Source organism: Manacus candei, unplaced genomic scaffold (genome assembly GCF_025592945.1).
Source record: "Manacus candei isolate 608988 ecotype Guabito, Panama unplaced genomic scaffold, ASM2559294v1 h1tg000062l, whole genome shotgun sequence".
NCBI lineage: Eukaryota > Metazoa > Chordata > Aves > Passeriformes > Pipridae > Manacus > Manacus candei.
In genome coordinates this window covers 1,090,567-1,112,412 of record NW_026138110.1, presented here as the reverse complement: position 1 = coordinate 1,112,412, position 21,846 = coordinate 1,090,567, and the positions used below count along the sequence as shown (strand labels likewise).

Genomic DNA, 21,846 nt, shown 5'->3' with positions numbered 1-21,846 from the left:
TTTAGTCAGCCTTTGGTCCACACTGGAAGGGCAGCAGCCGACCCCACAGGCTGTCACAAAATGGGGGAGTGACTCCATGGCCTGTCACAAAATGGTGGACTGACCTCACTGACTGCCCCAAAATGGCAGACTGTCCCATGGTTTATCACAAAATGGTGGACTGCCCCCATGACCTGTCTCAAAATGGTGGTGACCGACTTGTGGCCTGACACAAAATGGTGGAGTGGGCTCATGGGCTGTCACAAAATGGTGGACTGACCCCACACCCTTACCCAAAATGGCGGACAGACCTCCCCCCACCCATGCCCTTACCCAAAATGGCAGTAACCAACCCCACGGCCTGTCACAAAATGGTTGAATGACCCATAGCCTTCCCTAAAATGAGTAAGTAAAATAAAAATTCAGTAAATTACTGGAGTGGATTTCTTCCTGTGAGCTGCTCTCCTGCCTGTGGCTGCTCACTAGCAGATGTTCCCACCGGATCCTGCTGTTTGGCACATATTGCCTTTATCGAATGAGTAATAATATAAATGAACAAGCACAGCACTGTAGTCTATAGCTGAAATATTCATTCGTTAGCAGTTAATTAACACACTAAATGCTGTGTGGCAATAAGTATAGACAGAGAAGTAAGGAAAGTTTGGAAACACAGTCAGGTATGTCTTGTTCTGTGCAAAAGAGAAAACTAATAGTCAATAATTAAGATTTTAAATGAGATGACTTTTCACTGTGTCTGTACTTTTGATTGCAATAATACAAAAAATGGGCGATAATATTCCGTATTAATCCATGTCATATGTCTATTATTTCAGACATATGGATGTCCCGGCTGCAGGAGAACAATATTACACAACACAGCCTTAGAACTGACTTTGGCAGCATCCAAGCTCACAATTTGGACACTGGCGACACTTGTTCCTACAAACAGGCCTAAAAAAAATACCCCGATAACAAACATGCACCTTCCAACACAAAACCCGATTTCTCACCAGACAAAATTTACCCGCATCTTAAAAGCAGTTTAGTGATATATGGACACACATATAAAAAAGCTTTAATTAAAAAAAAGATGTAATGAAGAATGTAGCTACTAATTACTTTACTAAAACTATAAGAAATAAAGAAATGGTGCCAGTTTAAGTACTCGTTGACTCAAAACCTGTCCTCAGTTAGACCTAGCAGGAGCACCAGCTGCTGTAGGGGTCCAATGAGGGCAGATTTTAGACCACATAAATTTAGATTTTTTTCCTCCTAACAACTTAATACTCATGAAATTATATAACAAATTTGTAAACCAATTACCAAATGTCAGAAGGTGCCCTGATTAAAATACACACATCCCCTGGAATGTGCCATATTCACAAATTAGCCATGTGTTATTTATAGCTCCTCAAGGCACAATAATGAAGAAAGTGGTAATGAAATCTGAAAGCCTGAATATCTCCCTTATGTTGGAAAGCAAATCCCATGAGACCCATCTGTAGCCCAAACTGTGGGGAAAAAAGTATCCTTTCTAAACCAAACAAAAAAACCCTACAAACAACCTCCCCTGCCTTCACAGTTCAATATTTCTTGTTTCAGTTTTAACATCATTTAAGCTGCAAATCAGAATCCTACCATACTATTTTCAATCACTTAATCATAATGATTCCTTGAAATCCCTTCTTTATTTGTATTCTCCAACACCACAAAGTGCAACCCAAATGCTTAAAAAAGGCAGTCTTCTTTATTCCTCTTTTTCTATCTTTTTCTGTCCATGCAAGGCTGAACTTGTATGCACACCAATTCCTGCTAAATGTTTCACAGCGATATTATTCAGTTTTAACTCAAAATTCTAGTTGCTTCAAGTTCAAAAATTGCATATTTACACCTACACTTGCTTCTTTCTTCTAGGAGATAACACCTGGTTCAATTTTCAACATCCATTAGTCAACATCTGCAAGGCCTTTGCTACATCCTCTTTGCCTCCCAAACACTGACTTCTGACTCTATATTTTTTGTCCCATATTTTCCCTGACCATCAGAACTGTTATTCTGCTTCCCATGTAAGTTTTTCTCCTTAAAAAAGTCATGTGTTAGTATTCTTTTTTCTTCTTTACTTATGGCCATACATACATCATGTCACATGCAGAAAAGCCTTTTTGGAAGCATATGGTAATTACTGCACTGAGGTATTTTACACTCATCCAATTTGATGCAGTCAACCTGTAGCACTGTAAGACACAATTAATTCATCATGTTGTAACATGAGTTACAATAAGCATAAAACAAGGATAAATGAAGGAGACTGCCTCTTTTTTTGGCACATTTACCAATTCCCAGGAATGCATGATTATTTTCATGGCAGATGCAAACACTGCAGAACTGTCAAAAACATTTGAAGGTCCATCAGAATATTAAATTAACTATATTGATAAAATAACCAGTAATAGTGACTTTCAACCCTGAGCTCAGTAACATCCTCCTCCCTCCCCAGGCCCTTCCACAAGAGCCTCCATCCATCTCCATCTATTCTCCAACAACAAACTGCTGCCTTTTCCCCTCTTTCTTTTAACCTGCCTCTCTGTCCCCCTGCATTCATGACCTATTTTCTCGTGTTGTTGGAGAACTTAATACAGGCAGATGAAAAGCTCTTAGAGGCACCTGAAGGGGCAAAAAAAAAAAAAAAATCAGACAAGAAGCAAGGAGTTACATCTTTATACTACTTTTGCAGACCTGACTCTCAGCCAGAGGGGTGGCAGATGGGCATGTGTTGGCAGAACCTGTTTCGAATTTAAACAAAATTACTTTGGCTCTTACTGGGCTGCTGCAGCAGTGCAGTGACCTCAGGAGGTGTCTCTCCCTTATGCCCTGTGCTCAAAGGTGAACCATGTTAAGGTTTAATTTGCTTGATTTAAAGCTTCTCTGTACATAAGAGAATAAGATATAAGTCTAAAAAAGGTATATTAAATTTTTTCTCATCTTCCCTTAACCTTCTTTTCTCCGATTCTGTTCTTTATTATTCTGGTTCTTGAAGAGCTCTGAGATACAAGTTTTTGAAGTATTTCTAATTAATACAACCCTCTGACCTTTGCTTTTGAAGACAAATATGTAGCTGTAAACAGCAAAATAACAAAAAGCAACCCCCAAAACACTTTTGTCTCATCTGGTTTCAACCACAAATACAAAGCAGGAGTCTTCCATGGGAAAAAGTCTCCGAAATATGATTCCCATGGAGAAGCAACAGATGAACAAAACAGGAAAAGCATGATTTTACATTGATAATTTAAATTTTGAAGTTAAGACACTTGAACTCTCACCTCTCAATAAAAAGAGAGACTTCCTCTCTCTGCCAACACCTCGATGTGAAATGATGCCCAAGGCAGTTTGGAGTCGAGAATAAGTCCCTGACTGCTTCTTGCCTTTCCTGTTTTGTTCATTCCAGAATGTAACTACCTTTCTTTTTCAGACTGAATGGAGATACTGGGCACTAAAGATTGCCTTTTGTTAGCAGAAGCAGATTCTATAAGCTATTGTGCTGTTAATTTTTTCAGTTATCTCGGCTTCCTTAATATCATTTAGCTATTTCTTTTCTTTATGGGCACCTTATTCTGCTTGATTCTGTTTCACTTTGAACCTCCATTGATGATGAGGATTTAACACATTTTTTATCATGCTGTGCAAAATGCTGATGGAATCTTTGTGCAGACTCTCTGGCAACAGAAAAAGGTTATTATTATCATCCCCTTTGTATTCTATCTCCAGAAATCTATGCACATGCTTTGTAGCCACCCATTTTGCACAGGAGCATGAAGAAATCACTTTGTTTTACTCACTACAAAAGCACTTTTTAAAAGATGTGTCTTTATAATTGTCCATTTTTAAAACTGGTGCATGCATAATGCACTGCTCAGAAAAGGGTTTTGAATGATTTGCTCCAATTATCCAAACCTTACCTCTCGGGCTGCTGCTCAGCTCAGAGGTGAAACCATCCACAGCGAAATCTGAAGGTCTGTATTAGATTTAAATGTAGAAGGGAAAGAATTCCATTCACTGGGGGCAGTGATGAAAGAGCTGCATCCACAGCCTGTACCAGCCATCCAATTACTCCATTCCTGGCGTTTTCAAGGATGCTAAACCCACACGGAGTTTTTGTGACCCCAATCCTCTATCTGTAAAGGCAGAGAAGAAAGTGTCAGCTCCCTTTCCTCCCCTCTAAACAGTTTCCATACTTCCATTAATTCAATCTGCTTTCTCTCTGCTATCGTGACTTCTCAACAACCTATGTTAGGGATCAGCAACTATCCCAATTAAAAGGCAATTGACCAAAATTATTCTGCAGTATTTCTCTGGAAGCAGCAGGTTAGCTCAGGGTACTCCAGCCAGCCATGCAGCCGGTCCCCATTTGCACACAAATAGCAGCTGGATATTAAGACATAGTTGTGATATCTGTATACTGCCCATATGCTCACTTCGAGAGGCTGGAGAGACTTGGAAATGGGATTAAATGAAAATAATGAAATAAACCAGCAAAAGATTAAAAATACTGTCTAGCGAGTCGATTGGCTTATTATGCTCTGGATTCCTACAAATTCACTTTGCAGTCAGGACACATGGGGTTTGAATAATTTTCTGCCTTTACACTTTCCCTGCCACAAAAAGTAACACGGTGCTGATTTTCAATAAACAAATCTGCTCTTTTCTCTCAGGGTTTGTGTACGCTCTGAATGCATTTGTGACATCAGATTTTCACCAGGGAAATGAAAAAAGACAACAAACCCGACAACCCACATTTATGAAAACCCAAGAAACCAAGCTGGCCTTTTTGAAATGTGGTATGACTGGGGAAAAAAAAAAAAAAGAAATCCCTATCATGTTCTTAAGACATCCAGTACAAACTGGAAAGTGAGTGAAAAAGGGCTTTCCTACTGAGGCTGTCTCTGGCTACCATTCCTCTGAGCATGACTTTATCAATTGTGCACTGAGGATGCTCTCGGGCCAAAATCTAGAAGGTCAAAATGAAGGAAAAGCATCACAAAAAGAGTCTATGGAAGAAGCCTTCTGTAAACTAAGAAGGACCCCATGGCCATATTAGATTTTTTTCCTCTCTCCTTTTTTATTATTTTGTTTTTTAAATTCTTTAATTCTTTTATATTTAGACGATAATTGCTGTTCCCCTTGTTTTGAATCTACGCAATGAGCAAACTCTGTTTGTTTGGTTGTAGGCAGGCTGAGAAGTGTAGTTGTGTATTAGACCTGTTGAAGCTGGAAGACACGTCTTTAGTGAGTGAAAACCATACTTTTTAAAATTACACACAAATACTGCATTCCAAAAACTCACAATGGGTGAGAGGAATCACTCCCATTACCAGCCCTGCCCATTACTGTGTTAGGGCTCCTTGGAAATAGAGCTCTGAGAGCAAAACTACCACATAAATTAAAAAGTTTCGATTTATTCATAAGGCCTGAGTGATGCAATCACAAATATTTGTCATATTCAGTATAAGCCTTTGAAAAAAACTCTGTCTGGAGTCCATTACCTTCACTTTTCCAGATGCTTTTAGGTCACTTGGAAAGAGCGAACACTTTCTTCCACCTGCAGCCCAAAAGAACAACAAAATCACTTCAGAAGAAAAATCATACCTATAGAGCCACTTCCCTGTCTGTTTATTCTTCCTTTCAGGCAGTTACAACACCTTTAAGAGAAATCACCTCTTCTGCACTAAAAGCCCACTTTATCCATCAAAAACACACTGTCACTTGCTCATATATTGTATACTCTCAGTTTAATAGTTAGGTAAATATTGCAGTGTCTGGATACTCCAGAAAAGTATATTTTCAGAATGCACTCAATAGTAAAAGACAGTAACAACCTGAGAAATGCTTTTAAGGAAAGCCAGGGCCTATCAAACTCTCCTGGCTGTAGGTGCTCTTACTGCCTCGGCAGAAATTGGCTCTGACACCAGTGAGAAAGGACATTCCAATTCCTTAAATAAGATCACTAGGCAGGGCTGTCACTTCCACTTCAATTGGACTGGCTCAGGAGAGAATCCTATGTCGGAGAATTTCCCTGGAAAGAGTAAACTAACAGTTTGTAATGTATCAGCTATAACAACTACAGTTACTATTTCTATTAAAGATTGGTAATATCTCTATTAAAGATGAGATGGAGACAAACCAGGGTCTAATTATTTTTCGACCTGGATGCCTAGACAGATAGGAAAAAATGTTCACTCAGTGGGGATTTTTCCTGAACTCCAGCAGAGCTGGGATTTCCCACTGAATGTTTTAATTTCCAGGATACCAACTGCAAGCGCATCACTACAAATAACATTAATGACTTTCAGTGCAGTGCAAAAATAATTAGAAGCAGAGCAATTGTCCAACATACATGCTTATACCAGGAAAAGATTGAGAAAAATCATGCAAAGCTGCATAGCCTGAGAGGAAAAACCAGAAAACAAGCAGAGGGGTGAGGTCTAAATCAAATATGAAGCAATCTATATTTTCCATTAAAGCCATTGTGAAATTGGGCATTTTGCAAAGGTCTTGATTGAAAACCATGCGAAAGTTAATGGGTTTGACTCAAATGATCCTCATCACTCCAATAAGAAACAAGGAGAAAGGAGACCCACAGGAGCAGAACTTGAAAAAAACCATAAGTGCAAAAGCATACAACAGAAAAGAAACAATTTTAATAGCTCCAGAAAAGAGTATAAATTGCTTTGTTCCCACAGCTAGAAGGAGAGTCAACAGAGCAGATTCTCATTAGAATTTTAGCATTATATTTCCTTTTTTTATAAACAGCATATCACTAAGATTTACCAATATTGTCTCAATACGCTGAAAGCTTTATTATCTATTCTTTGACACTTTTTATTTTTCTAATTCCTTAGTTTTAACAAAAAACAACAGAGTGTACTGAAGACTTCATTTTCTTAATGTGGCTGAATTGAAGGCTAATTAACACATTCATATCTGTCAACAAACCCAATATCTTTGGTATTCATATTTCTGGGTTCTTTTGTGGTTAGTTTAATTAAATTTGTTGATAAAATAAAGGAGGAGAGAAAAAAAATAGTTTAGGTTAGGTGTTACAAAGGCAATTAGTAGTTAGTGCCCATTAAACTAGAAAAGGAATCAGCACAATAATTTTCTAGGTCATTTTTCTTAATGTTATCCTTGAAATTTTAGCATAATCAGGAAAGAACAAGGAGCCATCATGATCCAAAAGAGCTTCCTGTCCTCTTCTCCCCCAAAGGAAGAGACAAAAAATATCACTGAGGTGCTGAAAAGCAGGAGTTCAGAGTTGAAAAGGCTGCTGACAACCTCTCATGGTGCTCTGTTTCAGACACTGTGATTTCAAGAGGAAGAAAAGTGGGTCCTAAACGCTACTGATAGCTGAAAATTTGGAGATGAAGAACACTTCAAACGTTTAAGTGTGGTAGGTATGATTACAGCAATCAAAGTGCTGCCCCATTTTGCTACAGTTTATTTTGAACAGCAAGATTAAGGACAAAAAAAAGCAAAAAAAAATATCTCTGATCCTAAATTGTGCAGGATGCATAAATGTTAGAAACACTCCTGACAGGGGTCCACAGAGGCAGTTGACCCCAAAGGTAATGTGGTATTTATCTTGTTTTGTACTTTCAACCAAAAAAATTCCTGCTGCTTCTTCAAGAGAAGTTTCTCTCTTACCTTATGGTCTGAACCAACCCCTTGTCAGTTTGGTATTGCAGACTGACCAGTTTATCACAAGATACCTGTAAAAAAAGGTTCCACCAAGGTGCTTGTATATGTGGTTCACTGGCCTGTAATGACCTGGTACATGTTATATGACTGGCAAACCAGCAAAGTGATGTTTGTCCTGAGACCTGAATTTGGCCCCATGACCATGAGTAGAGTCCTTGCTGAGCCCAGAGAGTGAGCACTCCCCGGGCACTTCCTCCTGTGCAAACCTTCTCCTTGCTGAAGACACAACATCTCCAAGGATCACTGTATAAATAAACCTCTCCACCTTCCCCACAAAGTGCCAAACAAATCCATAAATACACAGCAGCACTAACAATAAAAGCTCCAATGGAGCCATCCACAACTAGATCTCCTCATGCAGCAGAGGCCAAGAGAATAAACAACAGATGACAAATGTTAGGTCATTCTCACCTTAAGCCAAAGTAAGTCTGTGCTGCTGTCAAACTCGATTCCTCTCTTCCTTCTGTCAGCTGACTCAGCCAGCTCATCCCAATTCAGCAGGGAGCTGTGCACACTGATGAACTGTGAAGGGGTTCAACAATAGCTCAAGTGGGATGTATTAAAGGCACTAGAAAACAAATAAACAAATAAAAACCCCACAAAGAAAACAAACAAACCTGAGTATTAATGGTAGTACCCAACGAGGATTAAAAATACAAATAAACAAAGTAACTTCGCATGATTTTAATCCTAATCCCTGGGAATGAGTTGAGCATGAATGTCCACAGGCCTTGTTTGCTATCCTGTAAGGTGAGAGGATACAGAACTGAAATAAAGTCTTACAGCAAATAATTAAAACAAAAACTACAGACCTAGAAATTTTAATGAAAAAATATGAATTAAATGAAACCCATAAATTTGGGAAGCAACTAAACATCATTCTCAACTTCTTCCAGGAACTGAAGGTAAACCAGCAGAGGTGTGTGAAGCTCTCAGGACCTGTACCCCAAGTACAGCAGTTAAATGGCAGCAATCTTCCTTGCAATAGGCTGGAAGATTTTAAGACCCAAAGGGATCGGTGCGATCAACAGATTTGGTCTTCCATATAACAGAGATCAGAAAATGTCATGCAGTGATTCTTACATCACATCTAAGAAGTTTTAGGCTACAGAAGAGTATATATTCAGCTAAGGCATCCAGACCCAGCTTCCAAGATTTAGAGATATGGAGTGTTCACTGCCAGCCTTTTAAAAATTGATCTACCTGCCCTTATTACTAAGGAGGTTTGTCCAATATCCAGTTCCAACAGCTCTTTCTTCAGCAGAGGAAACCACTGCTGTTCACCTCCAGCTTTTTATTGCCTTCTTCATTTTCTCTAAGCAGTAAAATATGAAGCATATTTTACAAAGTGAAGTAAATAATGAGATTGAAATAAATTGCACAAAAAAGGAGGTGCTTGGCAGTGTTTCTGACTGCCACTGTCTGGGAGAATCAATGGGAGACAGTCACAGTCAGATATCCATTAGGCACAGAGTGCATTAGTAATTGCTTTAATCATCTTTCATGCAATAACCATCACTGCTGTGTTCTCCTCTGCTCAGACTGTTTTCCTTCCCTTCCTCATTGGAAATGTTCCATCACACAGTTTCCCTTGGTGCAGACCAAGTACAGCAAGCAGCAATGCTTTCCACTTTATGCTTCAGGAATTTCTACAGGTTTAACAGTTTTAAAACAGACATTAAGCTTCTCTTTCTTGTGTGTTTTTTTCAGCAGTGAAAATGTCTTTAAAACTCCAGAATATGCACCATTTGACCTACTGAGCCTAATAATTTAGTGGCATAAACCCTTAAACATGAAGTCAACACTTAGTTTAGATAAAGTGTCAACACTGTGTAGGCAACAAGCTGACACAAATCTTAAAGAATTTAGCTTTTAAAAAGCCTTAATTCCTTCTTTATGCCAATTGTCTGCAAAAGAACCTTTCTGCAGCTTTGTATGGCTCTTTAAGCTATGTCAGCACGAGTGGTAGCTTAAAGGTACAGCAATTAAATTATGAGCAAACATATGTAAAAACACAGTGTAAGAACATTTCCAAAAATGGACTTTACAGGAAATCAATACATTTTCACTGAGGTAGATTGCCCAGCATCATCAGTGAATGAATTTTACTAAACCAGCTGTAGCAAGAGAATCAAACCCAAGCACCACCAAGGAAAGCAACTGTATTCATTAGGAACCCACAGGACCATCTCAAATGACACAGCTTTTCACAAGCAGCTACGCAACTCCAGGGAGTCCCATTCGAATCTCAGCTCTATCATGCTGCAGTTCCATCTTTGTACACTCAAAATAATAATAATAAAGAAAGCTAATTCTTGGAAATTATGGGGATTTTTGTTTTACCCAGGCAATGAGTAACACTATCATAACCTGAGGGGAAAATACCGGTGAATCAACATTTTCTTAATTAACTTGATTCTAGTCCTGGTCTTACACTGATCCTTGAGGAAGGGCAATCTTTTTGCAGTGGCTTCAGCAGCATCAGAACAGGAGCACCTATTGTTGTATTTGAGGTTGAGATATACTTATTGCAATTTTTTGAGTAAAGAGTTGAGGTCTCCCTTTAAAAACAAGTATTACGGATTAGTATTCATTCTTTCTGAGACATACAGCATTTTACAAGGAAACTTAATGAAGTAGGCTCTGAGGTATTTCCTGTAATATATTTCAATAAAAGAAAGTATAAGCCAGTAAAGTTGCTCATGTAAGCATTGAGGATTTAAGGAATTACTTAAACAATGAATGCATGAAGCTATTAACCTTCTTGGAGAATTAAATTGTGCCCCTACGTGATGAATCAAAAGCAGCAGTCATTTCAGCTCTGAAGGACTGGGTTTATACATGTGACTGAAACATAATTAAAGAAATATGAAATTGTGCTGCATCCAGAGAAAATTAGACAGGACTTCTAGACCATGAGAACACCTTTGCAAGAGCTTTTATTTGGTACATTTATACACCAGTTACCTCTTGGCAATGGCACAGGCCCAGGAAGGTTATATTCCAGCAGCTGGCCTCAAGTGAAGGCACAGTCTAATGAAATGAGTAATTTTAAAGTTTTATTTCTTTGCAATATTCTGCTATGCTGGAAACATTAAGAGGATCTTCATGACTAAGTAAAATTTTGCTTGTGCACAGCTTATTGCATAAAAGCAGTAGCAACAAAAAGCCCTGATACCAGACTAATCTGAGTACAGGTTATCTGCATATGTCAGGTATTTAAAAGGAGATTTTATAATAGGAAAAGTTTAGAAAATTTAAAACACTTTCTCTCTGACAGAGGTCACAGGAATGTTCTCTGTTTAAACCAGCTGGAACACTGATACCGTGAGATTAAATAAAACATAAAAAGGATAAAAGAATTACCATATACTTTAAAAAGCCACAAAACCAAAAGCCAGCGAGCAGAAATGAGAACAATAAGAGGTATTTTTTCAACTCACTGAAGCATCCTCCTACTTAAGGAAGCCCTTCCTGGTGCCCTTTTGCATGTCACCGGTTTTGTGTGTCCCCATCAATTCATTTTCCGCTGGTATCATGATTATCTAATTAGTACCAATCTGTCACTGTCAATTAGGAACTCAGGAGATCTTCAGGTTCTCTTAAAGCGGTCACTTGGCCATGAGATAATATCAAAACATCATTACCATACCATTTATCAGGTTGGCTTTTTTACCTTTTACTAATTTGTTCAGCACCTGAGTCTTCTGGATGTTTATGAACATAGCATGTTCATATTGCTAATTATATCATACTCTGCCTATGCACTACCTACACAATTAATACCATTTTTGTATCTGCATGGAGCTGGCCAGGAGCTCCTATACAAATGATAATTAAACAGCATGTTAAAAAGATGTGCAACTGCTCAGGGGCTGTAGGCAAACAATTTGCAGCTCCTAGTAATTGAAACATAACAAGCTGACTTTTAAAGTAAATTTAGATCTATTTTGCCTCTTGATGAAAGATCTTTCTGAATGACTAATTTAAATAACTTTCAACCCCTCCACAAGATAGATGCATCTGAACAGGTGAAAACCTGGGCATCCTCTAGAGTTTAATGAGTGTCCCTCTGTCCCTAGTGCCTGTGAAAGCTCTGTAGAGACGGAGATCAATCATTATCTGGCATCAGCCCTGAGTTGTGTCCTGTCTCTCAGAGCAGCCTGAGTGGATGATACAAGCAGGTCTATACTAAATCTATAACTGAGTGTACCAAAGCCATAATTTTCTTGAGGAATGTGACAAGAGCACAAACCAATCTAGTGATGCATGTTACTGCCCACACATACATGGCAGAGCTGTGGCCTTGGTGTGAGGTCTTGGAAACTCTTCACCGGGGAAAGGAGGAAGGGTGCTGGACTGGCAGTGTGGGATAGTCAGAAAGACCTGAGTGTTAATTCACGGAGCAGAGTGCTGTGTCATCCCAAACAGCCTCTTTGCACATCTGCCTTCTTTCTTCTAAATATTTTCCAATGTTCACTTCATAAATTTCCTGCTTTTAATTTTAACCCTTTTCCTTAGAGGGCAATAGCTCAATACTATCTTGCATTCCTATCACAAAATTTGTGAGGTAAATACTGGGAATTTCTCATGGTTTTTTTCTTATCTTGATCTCCATGTCACTTACCAAGCATCTCTAGTGAGAGAATATTGCAAAAGTAAAGGGAATTTTTAGTAAATCCACTGAAGGCTTCCCTGGGAATCACAGCACAGAGCTGTGCACACCTCATGGCACTAGTTGCACTATTACCCTCAAGCACTTATAAATTTCCACAGGCCCCAGCCCTCCAAAATGCACTACAGAGCCTGTGAGAAACCCTGTTTGGCAGATAGAGGGACAGACGGACGCATCAGCCCCCCTGTAGCTCGAGCCAGCAGATGTGATGCACAGCACCCACGTGCCTCTTGCAGCCTTTAGAATGAGCAGTTGGAGGAGTGATGCACTCAGCAAGTTTATTTATATTTTCAAACACAAGTGAAGTGCTTCACTTTCCTCTGAAGCCACCAGGGACACTCAAATCCCATTTAAACATCTACCTCTCTTCTCTGCTGCTACTATTTTGACTGCTGTGTTATCTTTTGTATAAATCTGCATGGAAGCAAAACCTTCTGTATCTCCCCCTTCAGCCCAGATCAGGTCACTTTTATATTTAGCTTACTTCTCAAAAACTTGATATTTGTGTTAGCACAGCTTTATATCCTATTTAATTAGTTCTGGCTTTTCACAAATCTACCCAGCTCAAGCTGAAACATATGTACTAAATCTACCTTCGAGTCCTTTACTATCTCTATTAGACAGAAAGAGGAATAATTATGGTTATAAATATAATTTGCAATAATATCAACACCAATCTGTTGCTGAGGTAATAGTGTTGGCCATAAGAACATGGGGGTTGACTGTGACAGCTCATGGATGGTAACAGTGAACAGCAGAGTAAAGGGTGAGTTAAACTTCTCTGCATCAGGGTGAACAAGGGCTGGTGAAACAAATATTTAACTCCTGAAGAGTTAAGTTCTCCAAACAGGATGTTCTGCAATACATGGGGAAAACTGGGTTCTGCCTGGGAGTCAGCAAAGAATAAAAGGCACCCCAGAATGGGAGCCTGGCATTAGGCCTGAGAGGAGAGGTTTTGCACGAAACCTGGAAAATAAGGATGGAAAATAAGTCCAGAAAGACAATCTTTACTTTGCATAGAACATTGAGCATTAATGCATATTTTATAAGCACACACCAGCAGTTGTTTCTTAACTTCCACTGAGTGCTGTTGTCCATAGTAAGTTATGCCTATAAACAAAATCCATGAGGAGGAAACAGCGTGAAAAGACAGACAAATTAAAATGTTTGTTCCCTGAAATCACACACCTTCAATTGGAAGGGAAGATTTTAACATACCCACTCTTTTGGTGCCTGGTCAAGTGGCAGTGGAGTCACAAAACACAAGTGGTTGGCATCCCCCAAACCCGACCTATCTGCCTTGGAGGGCAGGAATAGTTACAAGGAAGCCACCTGGAAACCACAGGCTGAGGTCACCCTGCATTCAGCAGCCATTTTCACACTCTGTAAATAAGGGCTCGTGGCTATCAGGCACAAACCTTCCCCCCAACCCTCTTCTACACTGAGCACTAAGTGCAGTTTAATTCCAGTATTCCTATTCTCTGGGTAGCAACATGTCATTCCTTATACATGTCAGGGATTTGGGCCAACACATACTTGAGGCTTTTGCCTGCAGTAACAGGTAATACACAACCCCAGCTCTTGGACAAATCTGCCACACTGAACAAATTTGACAGGGGAACCACTGGTGCAGAATGAATGCAAATCAGGATGCCAGTTTATTTTCCAGTCAGTTCTGCACATAACTAGAATCTAATCCAGTTATGGTAAATAGTGAAAATCTGGATGTGAGGGTGAAACATATGTAAATTGCCATTGTGATTTTTTTAAAGTAAACTAGAATCCAGCAAATGCATCTCGTTTCATTATTCTCTGCAACAGAAAATTCAGTTGCCAATAGAAAATTAAAAATAATAATACTAGCAACACACATTCTACGAATGCATCCTGCTTCATAAAAAATAAGGTCCCTGAATGCTATAGAAGCCAATAAATTATTGCACAGGCTGTATGCAAAGTATCTCAGCACAAAGCAGAGTATCTGCTCACATATGAAAAAATGAAACCGTGCCACTTCAAATCTGAGCACAGCACTGTCAGTGTGCTCTGCACTTTTAATGAAGCTTTAGAAGCAATCATTGATGACTGTGCAGAAGCCATGTCTGCTGCCAGAGCTGTCAGGTTACATAAAGGCCTAGTGGGAAACCAGTATAAATGGCTCCGGCTCCTCCGTGCCCAGGAGCTGTTTGGTGGGGAAGGCAGGATAAGCGGGAATGCCCTGCTCCCCTGCCAGCCCCTGACACGCCTTTCAGGAGCGCCAGGAACAGACACGAGGGCACAGCTGCCTCCTCAGTCAAGGTTCTTAAAAGCAAACTTGTTGAAAGCTAAGTGGCTGTCTAGCCAAAATTACACCGTGCTGCTGAGGGCATTTTTAATGGAGGAAGTGCTGAGAGCTCACTTTTACTTCTCGCAAGGCCTTGCAGATCAAGTCAAGTGACAGCACAATTTACGCATTCAAATGGAAACACAGCACACGGACTAAATAAAGCCCTAGGGAGGTTTTACCAAACCACAGCTGGCTTTGGGGGTTATTTACTCTTACCAGTTTTAAACCAAAATATTATGCAGCTAAAGACCAAAGGCAGGAGTTTGCTCTCAAAGAACTCCACAGAAACTGAACAAAATATTCCATGCTAACACATAAGTTAGGAGCCATTCCAGAAAAAAAGCCAAGGTTGTTTAACTGCAAGACATGAATTTAAAATCCTTTCAAAGGTTGGTTGCTTTTGTTTTGTTTTTTAAATTTCATGGCACTTTATCAGCAACTCAGTATTTTGTTAGAGAAAATGAGATGATGCCTGGAAATATAAAGGATTCCAAAAGCATAGCGAGGACAATACAGTGTAGCTCCTGAGCCTTTTCTTGCAGAAAATAAACTTGTTTTTCTGTGTAACCCTGTTACATTGAAAACAAAAAGATTTGTGAAACTCTCACTAATGTGGGCACCTACTGAGCGACTGCCTTTCTCTGATGTATTTTTCTGCATTGCCCTCATTTCACACTTCCTCAGTTCTATGCCCAAAACCTGCAAAAGCCAAAATACAGATTCTCAGTGGTTCCTCCTGTGCCCCTCAGGCTCCTACCATTATCATCTGATTTAGTATCCTACACTGTACACTGTTGTACACAAAGCACATTTTTAACAGCTGAGTTAAAATTCAAGAAACTGAGAAATTACTCCAATCATCAATAATGCAAAAGATGTAGAACAAACAACAACACTCACCTTTTCTAGCTGCGTGTTTATCAGAAGCTGAAAGGAGTTCCTTAGCTTTGAGAAGCAGCCCCCAAGTACCATGTTTGTGACCATCGACTACAGGTATTCCTCCCTGTTTGTGTAGCAATCTCCATCTGCTTTCAACTGCCATAAATTGAAAGGTTACAGGGTTTAAACCATTTCCTAGTTATGATATGTCTATCAGGCAGCAACAGCTGGGCAATAAACTTTTAGCCATAAATGTTTCTGAAAGCGGTAAGTTCATGGCCAAAGCCATAACTACGTAGCATCAATTGATGTCCAAAATTCAATCTAGCCACATAGTTCCCTTTAACACCAGACCATATCTTACATTGCAAGGTACTTACCAGCAGCCTCCAGGTTAAATAAGATGGGTTAAGGTCAGGTGGGGATGGCTTCGAAAGGCTTCGCCCAGTCAACCTGAGATTTGTGGCCTCCTCTGAGCCTCCAGCGCTCCCTGATTTCATCCCCGTTCTATCGAACACTCTCAATATCACTTTAGACTGGATATTGAAATCACTTAGCAGCAATAAAAAAGAAAAGTGCCGCAGAATTGAATCACATTTTGCTCAGCACACGTCTCTAAACTATTACCACTGTGAAATGAAATCTAATGTCTCCCTTAGCAATCCCATCTTCTTTGTCCCTTTGTTTTTCTAGGAGCGTTATGATACACTAAATCCATTTGGACACACTATAGTACACAGGTTATACCAGAGATTTCAAGAAGAGTTTTCCAAATTTATGTAGCCGCTGCATCAGGTTGCTTTTCAGCCATCACACTGTCACATAAAAAGCCATTATTAAAAGTAGAAAGAGACAATGCAAACACCTCAGTGTGCTGCTTTGGGTTGGGGTCCTTCATTTCCTTCCCAGTAGCTGCTATGGGGTTGTATTTTGGATTTGCACTGGAAACAGTGCTGATAATTTGGGGATGTTTTCATTATTGCTGAGCAGTTTTCAGCAAGAGTCACGGCCTTTTCTGCTCCCCTGTGACCCACTTCCTTTTCTCTTCCTTAGGTTAAGTCTCATGGTAGTAAAACCAGAAAATATGACTGAATCTCTGCAGTTTCATCTAAGGCCCTCTTTGAGGGGCGTGAACTCCACGATGGTGTAAACGCTGTACAGAAAATGTGACCAGCTGAAATCCAAATGCTTCCACTTCAATGGGAAAAACAGGGCAACTGCTATGGGCCTGTGTCATCTGAGCTGCACCCTCTTGGTACTGCCAAATGCTCCCTGATATTCACAGCCTTGTTTTCCTGTTGCTCGTGATGCCACCTCTTCCTCTCCAACCACATTTCCTCATCCACAGCATTGGAAGTTTAGCTGAAATAGTGCACAAGGCAGGTGACTGATCTGCAGAGCCAAGCAAGTGATGAATTTGCAGGGCAAGTGAGGATACAACATGCCCCAAGGAGGAGTTTTGGGGGAGGATTACTGTGCTGTCAATTATTGAGAACAGATGTAGCTTACAGAGCCTGGGCGGAAAGCTCATCTGATTGCTCTTGGCCAAGTTTAGATGATGGCTAGTCAACAAAATGCCATGCCCAAGAGACTGTGAAACTAAACCCTCCGGAAACATGTCCAAAGAATAAACCAAGTGTAAGGCAATACTGCACTAATAAATCAACTGAGCCTCTTAACAGTAACAGAGTCAGATGTGCATGTAACGATTCTGTTTAAACCATCTGAGGAGCTTGTCAAAGCTGCTCTATCAAAATAATATACATAATTATCTGCATCAAATACAAAGTATAGTCACCTTCTAGTTTTTCTCACATTTAATAAATGCTGTTACTTTTTGTATTAATGAAGATTGCAGTCTCTTTAGGTAGCTGCTTGTTACAGAGTCTTCTTGGATAGCATTTTTAACTCCTCACTATTATTTCTGGAGTGCACTAATTCCAAAAGTGTCATGAAGACAGGATCTGGCATGGTGAGCCTTTGACGCAGCTCATCAGAATCCCAGACTGACTGGTTACAAAGTAAAAACTCCTAAATAAATATAAAGCACTGTTGGAAGGGAAGCTTGCTAAATATCTGCACTGCTAATCTTGGTGAGTCAATAAGAAAGGTATAGAAAATATAGAACTACACAAAATTAGCAAAATACAAGCTAAAGGTGAATGCTGTTTAAAATATATATCTATTCTACAGAAAACAACAGTGTGAATATATTGCCTATTACAAGGTAATGAAGTATTTCATGGTAGGATCAGTACATAGATTTTCTCAATCTGACTTCCAAACTGAACGAGTCAATCAGTGCTGTATCAGAACACGAAGCTTCACGTGCACTAAACAGTATCTTATGGTGTGGAGCAAGATAACTTCTGGCAAGAATAAGAATATCGCAATTTGTCCTTTCATTCCTGTTCAAAGTTCAGCAGAATCTTACTGGAAATTGTACTTTCCTCATTTTATTTTCCATCTGTTAAATAAAATTGCAGCTTAAATGAAAGTAGTGAACCCGGTTGCCCAAAATCATTTTGGATGTGGAATATGGATGACTTTGTGTATTTGATTTCTCCCACTGGCATAAGGCATGATTTAAACAAAGAAAAGACCTATATTAGCACAGGAAATGGAGTACACTGGCCAATTTGACACTGAACATCCAGAACCACGAGGGGTCAGGAGTAAAGCTCTACCCACAAGGGGAACTCCCAGCTAAAAACCTAAGACAGCAACAGCCCACATCACATATATATCCTGTAGATGCACCTATCTCAAACATGGGAGCCCTTTCTCTGCCCATTTTTCACCCCGGGCCTCACCTTTGATTCTCCTTATCCCAGGTGACAAGCGAGTTTTTCTCCTTCCTGAGATGGCTTCCCTTTTTCCATTATTTTCTATAAATGAACAACAAAGTCAAGAAAATGAAAACAAGTGCCAAAAAAAGAAAAAGAGTTCTTGTTTTCCAGCCCCAACATAGATAGTAGGATGCAAAGTAAATGTTTTTACTTACTTTTCCCTGATTAGACTTGAATCACTCCTATTAATAACCACTGCAATTTGCAGTTAGTTCCCTGGAAGGAAATTTCACACAGAAGTCGTTCATCTTTCTTTAGTTTTTCTGTTTCCATAGGCACAGGAAGCAAAGCAAAAAAGCTCTCAGGATTCCTTGGGTGATGAACAGATGGATGGAAGGACAGGTAGAATGTGCCTTTCCAAAATGCAGGTGCAAGGTTCACACCTACACCAGTTCTCTCCCTTCTCCTGTGCCATATTTTCAGGAAGTGGATGTTCTAGCTTAATGTATGGTTTTTTTGCACATGTGTAATCTGGGTGAAAACCTCTTGTCTCCATTTATATAATGATAATACTCCCACTGCAAACAAAGGTGAAAAGCTCTTTAAGTGGAAAAATATTGTTTGACCAGGTACTAAAAGTTAGACCCCAGTCAAGATTCCAGTCGAGGTTCTATCTGTGTCTCGAAGTTGAGCTATATGGCAGACAACCATCTAAAGTCATCTACAGGCTATGTAAGTTATAACAGCATCCTAATGTCAAAATTAAATTTATTTCATAAGGCATTGCCTCTTGAAGTACCTTTTACACATAAATGTAAAGCAAGGCTATTAGCATGGCTGTTAGACCATATTAAAGGATGTTCATGACTTGTCTCTTAATTATGCTTTTTCACTCTCATACAGTGGCAGTACAATTCCCTTTTCAACCACAAACCATGTTCATGACGTACATATAATGCAATAAAATCGGTGCAGATAAGAGCAATGGATCACATTAATCTGTGTGACTGAACCAGAGACGATGCAACTGCAGAAAATTCGTAATCCAGTGAGTCTCTCTCAGAAGGTTTTGAAAGGTCCTATTGCTGTAGATAATGTTTGCTGTTGGGTTTATAACTTACAGAATCTACATTTTCTATAAAATGACACACGAGTTTCCCTTTAACCACAGATGAAATGAGATATCCCTGGCACTTGTTAACCAGGTCAGTGTCAGGGGCAATTTAGTGCATGTGCCTTTTCATGCAATTAGTCTGACAGAGCAAAAAAAAAGAGCATCATGTCTTTGATTAATGGTAAAGCTGATTTCAGAAGCCCTCCCCACCCCAGAAGCACATCCAGTTGGATTTTGGTAGGTGGTGGAATGATGTACACGGAAGGGTCTCCAGCCCTGGAGTAGGGCAAAAACATCCTGAAGGCACAAAGGAGATTGTCTGAGGAATGTGGTCATGAAAAAGCTTTAACCTTGTAATATTAACAAAAAAACTTGCAAATGTAAGAAAAAAGGTAGTTGTTTGGCTTTCCCTCTCCCCTCCAATAGCTCCACCTTATCATTAGAAACTCCGTTCTCTCACTTTTCTTTACCAAATCATATTGACAAAAAGCTGTTGAAATGTGGACAGAAACCAAGATCTTAGTTATATATAGGCTGTGTTTCGTACTTACATGACAGGCATTTGTCTGCTTAGGTAGGAGAGAACTGTTCATTGAATTCAATAACATAAAAACTTTCTCTTATTAAAAAAACAATTAGTCTTCCAGACCAGAGAATATTCTATTAAAGCTAGAAATGTGGGGGGAAAATTAGAACTGCAATGTATTACGTGCTGTTGGAATTTTCCTTGTTCCACACTTGTTATTGCAATGCAGCATTTTGTTCTGCAAACAAATGTTGACAACTTCACTTTTTTGTAATCTGAATAATTTCACATTGGTCTGAAGGAGTAATATCCACACGGGAATTGGCCTAAAGCAATGAAGGAAGCTTTTACCAAATGTTCTCCAAGAAAAGCTGATGTTTTGAATATAGCTGGGAGACAGGCACAGCACTGAACCAGATATTTCGGGTTCCACATGGTGCAGTCTACAGAGACAAGCCAGATGTTTAGCACTACCCTAGTGTCCATGGGGAATTTTGCTATTTATTTGGAAAACAATTTATTAAAAAAAATAAGAACCCCCCAATGCATCAGCTGCAAGTGGTTTGTTATAGCAAATGTACAACCTAAACTTTTTAAGAATATCAGATTTCTCTTTATAAAAGAGGGGTTTAAAAAGCATTCACACAGTTCAGCTTTAAAAAGGAGTCTTTGTTATCTAAAATAGACGGGGCTGCTGTAGCTCAACTATTTCTGAATAAAAGCAGGTCATTATTAAAAAGAGAAGAATTGTAACACCAGACATATTACAAAAGAGACTGTCAGATGTAAGCACCCATAGGAATAATGTGTGGGGTCTTGCATGCTCAAGAATAACTCCCACAGAATAAGATGATGAATACGGGGTTGGATTTTTTATGCTCTTATGTTTTGTGTTCTGTGTGAAGACAATAACTCTGCATTTTCAAAGAGTGGACTTATTTTCAGCAGGCTAAAGATAACCTGCAGTTTTAAAAGGTCACTGGAATTGGTTCTTCTTTAGACTACAGCCATCTTTTAAACAGACAAAAGCCAAATCATTGGCATTGTAAATTGGTCTACGGCACTATCAGCATATAAAAATAAAAGCAGACTGGCTGGTCACCCTCCAGCAGTGACACAATTTCCAATGACACACATACTACCTGTTGTTTTCCTCCTTTAGTCTAGAAACCTACTGCTATTTGCTATAAACCATTAGCCCAGCCTACCTTGCCTAAACACAGGAGTTGGAGGGAAGCTCACACAATGACCCCTGCCTTTAGTGTGCTGAATACTGGTCTGAAAAACAGCGGAAGGGATACCCAGGATGTCTTCCCTTTCTGTTATTTACTGCTAAAATATAGTTCCCATTAGATATGATAGCATTTCTATTCCAAGCAGGATGAAAGCTTAGAACTGATGATGTGAAGCCAGGGAACTGCAACAGCACTTCCAAGTGCCAGGCTGCAAACAAAGCCATACCTGCAGTCAATACAGGGCCAGAATAAATACAGAATTTGAGCTTCATTTTGCAGATGAGACTGGCTGTAGTCTTCTCTTAAGCAGTCACATAAAGCAGGATAACTGAGCCAGTCAATCCTACCTGAAGACATGTAGCACAAGCAGGCAGTTCTTGCTGAACTCAAGTCACGGCACAGGCCATCACTGAAAATAAGAAAAAACCAGAAAACTTAAGAAAAGTTGAGGACTGTTTTTTTTTTTTTTTTTTTATTGAGGGGTGGGGAGTGGAAGAGAGGAGGAATAACAACCTTACTATTGGTTTATTATTGTGCTGTTATGACTACAAACTTATCTACACTGAGTACC

At 39.5% G+C, this 21,846-nt stretch overlaps 2 long non-coding RNA genes across 4 annotated transcripts in view; one reads left to right on the top strand and one right to left on the bottom strand.

Moving 5' to 3' along the window:
• LOC127478783 (uncharacterized) overlaps positions 1-21,846 on the bottom strand; it is a 73,955-nt gene that overhangs the window by 31,572 nt on the left and 20,537 nt on the right. Inside the window, exons 9-16 of the long non-coding RNA XR_007907340.1 lie at positions 21,502-21,684; positions 18,616-18,978; positions 18,425-18,499; positions 15,992-16,973; positions 15,633-15,767; positions 8,143-8,474; positions 5,520-5,575; positions 3,936-4,151 (exon numbers count right to left, since the gene is read on the bottom strand). This is a non-coding gene — a long non-coding RNA (uncharacterized LOC127478783). The remainder of the gene's footprint in view (positions 1-3,935; positions 4,152-5,519; positions 5,576-8,142; positions 8,475-15,632; positions 15,768-15,991; positions 16,974-18,424; positions 18,500-18,615; positions 18,979-21,501; positions 21,685-21,846) is intronic.
• LOC127478785 (uncharacterized) lies at positions 106-16,767 on the top strand. 3 transcript variants are annotated; one of them, XR_007907343.1, is made up of 4 exons: positions 106-384; positions 5,205-5,262; positions 7,174-7,423; positions 16,665-16,767. It is a non-coding gene; the product is annotated as an uncharacterized LOC127478785 (long non-coding RNA). The 3 variants fall into 3 exon arrangements; XR_007907344.1 differs by lacking the exon at positions 16,665-16,767 and adding an exon at positions 8,628-11,755 and having other exon boundaries at positions 7,241-7,423; XR_007907342.1 differs by lacking the exon at positions 16,665-16,767 and adding an exon at positions 8,628-11,755.